This window comes from Ambystoma mexicanum, chromosome 12 (assembly GCF_040938575.1).
Source record: "Ambystoma mexicanum isolate Mex_15411 chromosome 12, UKY_AmexF1_1, whole genome shotgun sequence".
Taxonomy (NCBI): Eukaryota; Metazoa; Chordata; class Amphibia; order Caudata; family Ambystomatidae; genus Ambystoma; species Ambystoma mexicanum.
The window spans coordinates 1141742888-1141754942 of NC_090936.1; the positions used below are offsets into that span (position 1 = coordinate 1141742888).

The 12055-nt window shown below is 43.8% G+C and overlaps 1 protein-coding gene across 2 annotated transcripts in view; it reads right to left on the reverse strand.

The window, feature by feature from the left end:
- NUP107 (nucleoporin 107) overlaps positions 1-12055 on the reverse strand; it is a 790450-nt gene that overhangs the window by 738405 nt on the left and 39990 nt on the right. The window contains exon 2 of one of the 2 annotated variants that reach the window (XM_069629721.1): positions 118-252. The exons of the other annotated variant lie outside the window; for it this stretch is intronic. The gene's annotated coding sequence lies outside the window, so the exon portion shown is untranslated. The remainder of the gene's footprint in view (positions 1-117; positions 253-12055) is intronic. 2 annotated transcript variants of the gene reach the window in all.

Here is a 12055-nt window from a genome sequence, read left to right on the forward strand (position 1 = left end):
CTCCAGGCCGTTATCAAAAGAAATAATGAAAGTAGAAACCACAGCCCCAAGTTAAACTTATATGTTGGAAAAACATCTACCTCTTTACAAAAATAAGTTAATAGCGCTACCTCTTACCCTCCGCAACGCCAAACAGCCCAACAGCCTTACACTTTCGTACACTTCCTGTGCGCGTGCCTGGAGTTAATGTAGAGAGTGAAGGCCAATGGCAGGGCAGTCGGGTGGGTCTAGCAGATGACTCAGGAGACAGGGCTATAGGAAGCAAAGAGAATGAAAATTAGATTCAAATGGAGTAACCTGACTAGCGCGTATAAGTCCACACAGCCATAGAGTTGAAAGTGAGGATAATTACTTTAGATAGAAGAATACACAAACTGCGAATCCACAGTGTAGCGAGTGTTTCCACGGGGCAACAGCTTCACCTCGCTGACGGCCGAGGTTCCAAACAACGATAAGTGCGAGTCTCCAACACAAAACGCAGACGGTCCAAAGCACGCAGCCCAACAGCCTTACACTTCTGTACACTTCCGGTGGAATGACCCGCTATAGTACCCTGTTAATCCCAGGAAGGCTTTGAGATCTTGGTTGGTCTTGGGATCTGAAGTGCACAGGCTGGACCTTTGCAACTTGGGGCTGAATGAATCCAGTTCCCACAAAGTATCCTAGGCACTTCACTTCAGACTGCGCAAGATGGTTCTTGGGCGCGTCTGCCCGCCGTAGGCCTGCTTTCCGCAAGACGCAAGTGATCTCATAGATGGTGAATATGTTCAGGCCAAGTGTTTCCATGTAGAACTATATCGTCAAAGTAGGCCCCTGTGAAATCAGAGTAGGGCCTAAGCGCTCCAATCATTAGTCTCTGGAAGGTGGTGCACAACTCATGTAGCACAAAAGAGGACTTGAAACTACAAGAGCCCCTGTAGTGTAGAGAAAACGGTTTTCTCTTTTTGATCTGGATTCAGGGAGACTTGCCAGTATTCCTTTGTCAAGTCTAATGTAGTTATATACCAGTCAGACCCTTGTTTTTCGAGGTATCACCTCATAATGTGGCAAAAAATGGCAAGGCCAAAAATGCCAAATCATTAACTACATAATTATTCTCTTTTTTATTAAAACATACAAATGGCCTTATACATAAACCACCAATTACCACGGAAAGGATCAAATAAAACAGCCACCACTTGTACCCGCACCAACATAATCATTACTTACACATCATAAATCAGGATTCCCCCTCTGCAGGCACATAGTATTATTCAACACTGTTGTGGTTAAAGAACGTATAAGATCGAATAGCTTTAATCTTCCCTGCTTTATCTCGTCCCTCTTCAACCAAGTTTCCTTCATCTATCTTTTCAAGATCCGGGTTTTAATGCACTTCAATTATTACATTACTCATACGTTTTTTTTTTCTTTTTTAGATAATTCACATGTTCACCCAATACTAAACTTGAGTCACCGATTGTTTCATCATTTGGGACACACTCACTGATTCAGTTCCACCACCTCATTTTCCATCCACATCTTCCACCAATATCATCTTGTTAGTATTCAATGCAATAATTAACTTTTATTCGCATTACATGATGACTTGGTTGAATGGAAGCAGTTTGTTTTTGTTTTTTCTTTCCTCTTACAATACCTCATTATCCAAGCTATCGACCAATTCCTGATAATCCTTACTCGAAAAAGTATTTCCTGCATTATCTGTCCATGGAGGTTCTCACTATAATACCCACACATGCCAGAGTAACTTATTTTCTGAAAGAACACTTTCTCTCTCCGCTCATTACACATGCTTATTTATTTTATTACCCTGTATGCAGAGTGATCTCAGATTTATTAACTCATCGGATTGTGTGTCCAGTATTAAATCTAGATCACATTTTTCAATAACCGGAGAGTGTAATTGTTCCATGGATGTCTTGATTGTTTACACAAGAGACATTACTATCAATATTTTGTTCCAGATCATTGCCTAGCACCTCCTCCCCGTTTGTCTCGTCTTCTACAATTAATCGAGTCTCTGCTCTATGGACAACATTAAGGGAGAGTTAGAGCTGCTCTGTGGGGCCGAGACTCCAACAATATGTTGGGATCGAAATCGGACACAAGGTTTACTTGAGCTCCACATTCACTAATAGATCACGGCCCTGGGTCCTGTGTACATCAACTGTCACTTTTGCAGCATTCAGAAAGGTTGCTACCCTTGGACATATTAGAGTCGAGGTCCATCAGAAATTATACCAGTCGCTTGAAAAATCATTATGGAACCTCCCCCTTAACACCCCCACCCCCAAGACTTTCAGTCATTAAGCTACCAAGGCAAGCCAGGGATGCACAGAAATCCAGTTACTTCTCCTAGCTTGTGGAATGAACTTCCAAGCCTTCTACAGCAAAATAAAAGTCTGATCTTATTAGTAGTTGAACTGCATGCACTCACTGTATTCTTTGACGGCACCTTGATTATTTAGGGGGGCAAGCCCTGGAATGTCAAAGCATAGTTGCACACCATTTCCAGTGCTTGTTATAGAGCTTCAATCACTACTATTTCGTCTTCATCAGTGTGCAGTTCATATCTTCCGCTTCCATGTACTTCAACATCACCCTTTCCATTCTCAATCTCTCCACGGCGTGACAGCGATGTGCTTTGTGCGCATGTCGCTTCAGCGCCTCCTTGGGTATATGTAGATGGTGGCCAGCTTCAAGACACACAGCCCGCAGTCACTACCAAAGGGATTTCTGGGCACAGAAGTTCACCAAACACTATGTCATAAGCAGCGAGGTATCCAAAATACAAATACGCAGTTGTATGTGGGGTGGGTTAGGGTAATACATGTATGGGGGCAGTTGCAGGGGATTCTCCCCCACATACAATTGCGTGGAAATGTGCAAAAAGAAAAACAAAATTGTGTATTTTCAGCTTAAGTATTTATTTTTTGAGATAATCACACAGATCAGTTTTTCGATAAGGTCATCTATACTGGGCATAGGATACTGGTTAAAAATCGAGACTCTATTGGAGTTTTTGAAAATCAATACAGATCCTCCAGCTTCTATCAGGTTTTGCTATCAAAATTATGGGGGAGGACCATCGCAGGGTTCAATTCTAACTGCAAAACTCTTCCTCAATGATCTTTCTTCGGCCGAACGGAATCCTGAATGGACACTTCAGAGAAGACTTTTGGGAATTGTGCAAATAGATCATAGATATTTTCCTGCTGGTGAAGGGGCAGGGTTTTTGGGAACTTTGAACTTCACATTCTTGGTCTGTTAAGGGTGGGCATGGTAACAGCAGTATTCTCAAAGGTATAGATTTTTCCATGGTATTGTGAGGGGGTTGGAAATGAAAGTCAGGCACAAAGTTGTCATGTTTGGGTTATACACTTTTATTCAACTTAAATGGGTTGGGAAAAAGCCTCTCTGACCCCATTCTAAAGGGGACTTTCCCCAACCTAAAAACCATAACTAAAGATCTGTCTTTGTCAGGATGTCAAACCAAAAGCCGTCCTTGTATCCAAACAATCTATCCTGACCTTCAAACTAAAACAAAATAAAGTGACAAGGGAAATGTTTATAACCTGGTACTTGCAAAAAGTGGTCTTAAATAAAAGTAGAATTGCTCCAACGTAAATTTCCCAAACTCCTTAATCCCATAGGGCGAATTCCTCCCCCTGGATTCTGTACTGGCATCACAATATGTCTCTGGGTGCAACAGTTCCTTTGAGTGTTTCTTGGCCCACAACAATCCTGTTGAGCCTTGTAAATTCCTCATTAACAAACAGTTCCTTATGTAACACAAGTTCATTCCTGGTTTCACAAAGACTGTTTCTGCTTGACACTCATAGATTTGCTATTTGTCTGGCATACTATCCAGTGAGGCCTCTTGGTGCACTTCCAACTGCCTGGTATACCCTCCTGTCATGACTTCTCTTCCATTCACAATTGCCTGGTGTACTGCCCCTGCCAGGACTTCACAATTGCCAGTATATACTTTCCAGGACTTCTTTCATCATAGTTCCTCTCATCTTCAAGTAGCATATACTTTACTTTGTTGGCTTGGTACATCTACTTGACAAACAATTACTTTGCTTTCCGTAATTTCACAATGAGCAAAACAATCTTCTTGTAATTTTGCTTTCTGTAACTTCACTATGTTCTATTCCTCTTGTGTGGTCACTGAAATGCCCCAGGGTCCCCACTCTACTCTGGCAGACTCCCAGATTCCATTTAGCATTTTCAGGCTTACTCGTGCTTATGCTGCTTACCTTTGGCAACTGCTTCCCACTCTTAATGGCTCGGAGGTCTCGTCAGTCTTCCTTGCGGTTCAGCGCCTGGACACTGGCTTCAACGGTAAGGACGACACTGCTTGTCTTGGCTGCCGGACACCCAGGGACCCTCTCATGGTTCCTGTCATCTCCACGGCACACCTTGTTCACATCACGTTTCTGTCCTTCTCTGCTGGCGAGCTCCCTCGCTCCGTCACACCAGCTCGTACCTCCAGCCTCCCTCTGCCTTCACTGAAGCAGTCACGTCTTCTCCTGAGCTGCTTTTTACTGTTTGGTTCACATTTTTAAATGTCCCGCACACAGGTGCCTTCATCCAACAACAAGCATGCTCATCACATGTGTTGATCTGCATCAATTCCTTCCTCATCATCATCATCATCATCATCACATCACTGGCTGTGTGAATTGAAGTGCATTGATGGTTTCGGACACAATAGTTGAAAGGTCTTTTCTAAAGATGTCACATGGAAGATCAGTCTACTTGAAAGGGAACAAACATGACAGTAGGCCGTTAAGGTATTGGGCAACAGGGGTTCTCCCTCATGGGAAAGTGGGGGATACCTTGTCTCATCCAATGATGCCATAACATCTCCCCGGGTGGCCATCTCCTCCAATGTAATGCTCCCACATATAGCCGCCCCCAGAGTTAGGATCAGGAAGCAGCTGCCGTGCCCTGGCACATGATATGAGGCTACCTCGGGGGTAGGGGGGAGGGGGGCGGGGAGAGGGAATCCGTGAGAGGGGGAGTGGAGGGCACTTTTAACCAAATTCACACCCTGAAGGAAATCAAGCACTTCACCAAATATTCTACGACTGAAGTATAAAACAGTAAATAACACCAGTCCTAGAATATGTTAAGTAAGGCATTTTAGTGCTCAGGAAAAGCCTCTCTGGCGAGATTTCTTTGGAGACATTTTCACATGGAACCTTTTCCATTCCTTTAAGAGATTGACATGATAGATTTGAGCAGGGGTCAAGTCCTTAAAAAAAAATAAATTAAAAAAAATAAATGTATATATATTTTTTTTAAGTGAGGCGGGGAACTGATTAACATATGCAATTGGATGTGAACGCGCCAGAAATTAGTATATCAAGGTGAAATTAGGGATGTAACGGTATAACGGTATACCGTTAAAGATACCGTGAACCACTCAATTGAACAATAATAACCGTCACATTGTTTATACCGGTATACCGTTTATAACGTTAAGTGTGCTTCTCAATCTGATTTGGAAAGGCTGCAGTAAGCAAGTGCTGCGCAGTCTTGGTCTTGCACTGTTGGATGTGCAATCTGCCAAGTAGTTTAAGTTGGAGCAGTTTTTAATGCCATTCCATAAACCACATGTGCCTGACACAAAATCAATATGTTAGCAAAAGGAAGAATAAATACAGTGCCAAGAAGGAAAAGGGTTTACTTTGGGTTGGCGGCTTTGGGGTCTATATATTTATAATGGATAATGTTTCCTAAACATATGACAATGGGGGATTTCCCTGGTTCTATCATTGAATTTACATATAATAAGTCACACTACGAAATTCACTCATCTCTGTGGGTATTCCCTGCTGCCATACCAAAGGGTAACATGTCCGTGATTACTGAACACCTTTTGGCCCAGAAGTAAACTAAAGGCTGTAACGTAAAGAGAACGTGCGTGTGTGTATGCGCACAAGCGTATACTACCATCAGCCTCCATTGATCTGTGACATGCAGGTTTTAAAGATGGCAACATGTTCATCTTCACCAGTAGCCAGTGAGGGAGCTAAAAGCTTAAATGACCACTTAAGAAAAGCTATTCAGTTTGCTTTGCCACACTCAGCAGGGGTCCCCCCCATCTCCTCTCCACACGTGTGTTTGTGTTTGGTGGAAGCAAGGGGTGGCATTTCAGTGGAAAGTATGTTGAAAAGCCAAATTCTGGCCCTGGGTGCCTGGTTTTGTTTGTGATGATAAATCTGACAATTTATGACCTTTTAGAAAATATTTGTTAAGATTGGTTAACTCCACCTGCTATACTGCGATAACCATGATATACCGTCATTTGGCAAGAAGGTTATCGTACCGTCATAAAACTAACACTGTGACAACCCTAGGTGAAAAATGCAAATATCATTTGGCTTTGCGTAACCATACAAATTGCACAGGACGAATGGCATTTGCCTTTCATAAAATCCACACAAACAAAAAAAAACGAGGATATTTTCTTCTAATATTGTTTTGAAAATGTAAAAGGTGTGCAGATTTTTACAAGAATCAATAACAATTTTTCCCCTGGAAGATGCAGCCCCGAAAATGTGACATTTCAGCTTTTTTTGCCAATATCAGCTTATGTGGTGCAGTGGTGAAGTGCCTGGCCTGCAGACCTGGCGACCACAGTTCGAGTCCAGAGAATTGCGTAAATTCACAAGTTTAAAATAAGCAAACATTTCCTGTCTTTTTTTCGACCGCGTCCACCCACTTGTGGCCTCGACAGGGGCCCTGGATGTGAATCTTGACATTGGTCTGGCTGGGCGACTACGTAGTTTAGAGTGGCTTGTTTTTTCTAACATCTTATTAGGGACCATACCATTTGGAAACCATTTTGTTTACCGAAGTCCCCTATGGAAATGGACCAGGTCACAACCTGTATACATGATTGTTTTTACATTGTCATTTTATTTATTTTCTTCATCTTTTGCTTATTTAATTCAATTTTATTTCCTTGTAGCTGCTTCTGCGCCAACAGGTTGCCTGGCCTAAGCTTGCTCCGGGGCTCGTCCTGGATGCTGGCTTCGTCTTTGCTTCCTTCTCCCGCACTCACCCGTTGCAGTCTTTCTTCCCTGCCAGTTGCTTGGGCTGCAGAGGATTGGCCTCTGCAATACCATGTGTCGCTATTATCCAGTGCTTCCCAGGCAGTGCAGCGGGATCGGGCCATGCACGCCGTAGTCACACCAAAGTCAAGGCAGTCTGTGACCCGGTCATCATGGGCAGCTTTATTCCTTTGCCATGCGCGGACACCGTACACTCCATATTCTATTCCAGGAACCACTTACTTATGCTTACCCAGTCAACAACAATACTCCCGAAAGGTCTTAGGCCTTCAGGTAAGGTTAGCTCTCATGGATCCTCTCCTCCTGCCCCTTTTAAAAGGTCAGCTTAACCCCAGGTCACTTGTAACACACGCAGCCCATTGCCATGATCTCCTCTGTGACACTTTGCCTGATTTTGCATGCATCACAGAAACATAGCTGGGGAAAAGCTGTGGCCCCACGTTGGACCAGCTGCTCCTGCCCAATTATAACATTCTGCAGATTAACCGTCCCCCCCAGACGATGGAGCTAAAAAGAACTGCAATGCCACCTCCAATTTTTGTAGGCGCTTTACTGCCGATTAGTCATAAGATTACAATAGAAGCCATGTTAGTTCGCTTCTCCCTTCATTCTAGTTACTGTTTTAATTTTCATCTATTGACAGTCTATCGTCCTCCGGGTAATGAAACAGCTTACTGCTGCCTTTTTAGACTTTGTGGCCCACATTCAACTGAGTCATGCTCACCACCTTGTTTTAGGGTTTTTAACCTCAAGGTTAACAATGCTGGCAAGGCTAGAGTCCGGAATTCTTCTATGAAAGCAACAGCTTTCATCCAACAAGTATCTGGCCCCACATACAGGTTGGGTAATATGTTAGTTCTTGTCTTCTTGACAGAGGCCTCTGCCTTGGTGTAACCTGCCTTTCCGGTGGTTTGGTCCGACCACCTTGCGGTTCCTTTCCATTGGGAATTTAAGACCCCGAAAGGTGATCTCCTGCCTACCTACCACTCTTCGGAGGGGGTGGCGGTCTGTTCAGCCAGAGACTATTGAGGCGCAAATCCTTGCCCTTCATATCAATACCGCTCTATTGGATTTTGGTTCACTGTCTAATTACTTCTTGGCGACTGCTGACCAATTAGCCACTCTTAAAAAATCAAGACCATCTACATGGCCTCCACAACCGTGGTTCACGGAGGATATGTGGGCACTGCGCCTGAAGCGCAGACAGACAGAGCGCATGTGGAGACTCTATGCCCCTTCGGCTAGACTTGCGTTGACCCAGGCTACACTGCTTTATCATCATGCCGTTAACGCCAAGCAGTTGTTTTAGGCCTCATTGATTGCGACTTCCCTTAATCAGCCCAAGGAGCTATTTAAGGTGGTCCGCAGCCTCTCCACGGCTGCCGATCCTGTTCCTCCTTCACAGGCTCTCTGTGACTATCTTCTTTTTGTGTTGATAAATGTATTAACATTAGTACTGGCCCCTCGCCAGTATCTGCTCCCATCTTGGTCTCTACTGTTTCTACGGCTGTAGCCAATTGGTCGACCTTTGGTCCGTTTTCTTCTGTTGAAGTTCCTGACGCCATCTCTAGGCTGAAGTCATCTTCACACCAATATCTGATCCCACTTGGCATTATTAAAAGTATGCCCTCCCACCTTACTCAACTCATTACAAATGTAGTGAATATTTCAGTCAACTCTGGTGATCCCTATTCCCCTTATCCTACTGTTAAAAAAGCCTTCTCTCGATCCTTTGGTACCAGTGAATTTACAGGGATAAGCAAGTGTTGTGAGCACAAGGGTTTCCTCAATTTTTTAAGGGGGCTGTGGTATGTGAGGAGAGATACAGCAGAAAAAAAACGTACATATCCCACTAGCTACCCAACTCTAACACACCGAAAGGTGGCTACTTGTCAGAAATGTACCTCACAGTAGGAATTTCATAGGATTATATCTCCCACCATAGACAAAGAAATGTGTTTAGCATATTTTAATTATTATATCAAACAACATGGTAAAACAACATAAAAAACCTATTTCCAGCGTTCGTTATTTGTAGAAACACAAATGGGCGGAAGAAACAGACACCAAAACATTTGCAATGTACAATTTGCGTGATGTTAGTAATGGTGTATTCTCATTTTCTCCAGTGAATTTATAGCCTATTTCTCTTACCTTTTGCTAATGAAGCTTTTGGACTCTTTGGTTATCCCACTGTTCACTACTTTCGTTGAAGGCACTCCATTTCGATCAATCTGGTTTTCGCCCTGGGCATGGCACAGAGTGTGTTCTGGTCTCTGTCATGGATGATTTCGCTCAGGTCCATCATGGCGGCTGCATCAGCGCTCTTTTGTTGCTCGATTTATCCGCCACCTTCGACACCATCGATGATGGAGTACTTCTGGGTCATCTTGTAGAGGCCGGCCTCCTCAACACTGCCATGGCCTGATTCACTTCCTATCTTACTGACCGCTGCCAAGCTCTTTCCTTTTTTTTCTTTCTTCAGTAGTGCCACTTGTGGTGCCCCTCAAGGGTCTGCTATCACCCCGGTCTTCTTTAATGTTTACGTTCAACCGTTGACCAAGCTCATCCTCTCCCACGGCTTCATCTGCTATTCTTATGCATATCCTGGTTCACCTTGACCTGTCCATCCCCAAGTCAGCAGCCAGGCTTCGCGAGTGTCTTGTTGCTGTGGGAGATTGGATGCAGAAAAGGCTCAAGTTGAACGGGGACAAGACAGAGGTGCTGGTAGTGCCCCCTTGTCTGCTTCTTCATTCTGAAGCAGAGATTTCTGGCCTTCGACTCTTGGTCCTTCCCCCGACACCTGTCACAATGGTTAAAGACCTGGGGGTGAAACTCTCCTCCTCGCCCTCTATGGAGCCCCAGGTCAGTGCTGTTTTTCACATAGCCACTTTCAGCTCAAACTGCTCCGTCATGTTCTTCCCTTTCTTCCTGTTCGCCTCCACGTCCCAGTGGTCTCTGCACTTGTGTCTTCCTCTATTGATTATTGTAACTCACTTTTCTTGGCTCAGACTGCTTACCTATTGCACCGTCATCAGGTTCTCCAAAATTCTGCTTCCCAGCGGGCCACGTGTACCACCCCCTCCTTCCAGTGGTGGCTGGTGACCTTGAAAAGTGGTGAGGCGGATATGGTCTACACCAAATTGCCAAGCAAATGTGTCAAGCAAGCCCGACCACATTAGCAGGGTTCCGGGGAGAGGGTTCTCCCCACGAGACATTTTGGAAAAATGTGTTTGAAACTGCAATGTAATGCGCAAATTCCACACAACCATTGGCTAAATAGCATTAGGTATCAAGCACTAATGATGGTAAATTATTCTGGAGGTATGTATGCGCAATGATGTTTTGTAAAGCATCTTATTTGGGGTCTAGTTGATACTAAAATGCTATACTAAAAATGTGGTAAGGACACCTCACAAAGTCTGTGGCTTGTAAACCCTTCCCCAGTAACAGGAGCATAATATCGAGTCAGTGGAAATAGTATTCCTTTAAACACCTTAGCTAATGCCCAACTGTGTGGCTACACCAGTGTCATTAGTGCAGGCCATTCTGGAGCAACTTGCATTTGACATCTAAGAAATTGTTTCTAGTGGATCAAATGGTAACATATGGCTTCACATGATAATATAAAACCATCCCACACCTTTCTTATTAGCAATTCAGCAGATAGAGACCCAAACTAGATCCAGTAGAAACCATTTGGAAATGATCAGACGGAATTTATACAAGGGCCATTTCCTTCAGGTGAAATGCATGCATAAGACATCAAAAGGCTAACTGCAGCAAGGTTGGTATATTTTAATTGGCTTTTACTGGATCAAGTTGACGACATATACTTCACAAGTTAGCCTTACACACTCTAAGAGGAACTGGTGGACAACGCACAGCACAAAGCGTCCATAAAATGGCATACAATGTACTAGTGTGACATAGTTTAAACACACTGTAAATAGTCGAAGACTTTGATCTTAAACCAGTATCTAATGCATATAGGGCAGGGAATAGCCAGTCGTATAGCGGTGCCTATGGAATGTGCCTGGGGTTGGAGTAGGCTCATTCAAGTTTCAGGATGGTTGCACTGAAAAGGGGCTAGGACTGGGATCAAGTCATCTACAGATTCATTCATTGTTTAAACACACCACTCGCATCACAGCGTGCGCCACACGTACTAAAGCTGCCTTTGCCATGCATTCTTACATAGAGAAATCATCATCATTATGGGATAAATGTGCTCCTTTCTTACCCAGCTCCTTCCACTGATCTTACTTATTTAGAACTGTTTTATGCTCTATGTATTATGCCATTTATTATTTTATAAAAAATATAAGGTAGCTTTTATTCTTTTAGGATTTTTTTTTTCCAACTTTCGAGATTCGGATTTACAAAACACAATAAAGGGAGTTGGGGGCGGGAGGGGGTGAACGTGGCAATAATCTGCAAGAATACGTACAAAAAGGGTTTGTATGTAAAGTGCTTCTGAGACATCAATAAAAGCATTCTGCAGACTAATAGCACATCCCTTCTGTAATGTTGTGCTCATCAGTTAATGAATATTGGTGATCTTAAAGACATTAATATTGCCTCCGATTCAATAAATTAGGACCAGCATATGCTGGGCCGCTCTCTCATTCCCATTCAGTAGCAGAACACTCAGCGGCGGTCAGTGTCAGGGGTTGGTGGAAGACGAGGTATCCCTGACTCAATGCAGAAGGCATCGGAGGGGGCTACTTTGGCAGAGGAGACCAGACTCCCTCCTGGCCCAGGCAGAGGATGATGGTGCGTGCCGACAGGCAGGAAACCTGCAGCGTACGGAACATTTGGAAGCCCAGAAAAAGAGGCACAGAAACATCAATCAAGCAAAGGGTTACAAGAATAGAGGGACCCAGAAAGACATGCAACAAAAACAACAGCTCCACCACCTCTCGTAAAAACCAAACATTCAACAGGTTTGTTAGCAGAAGCTT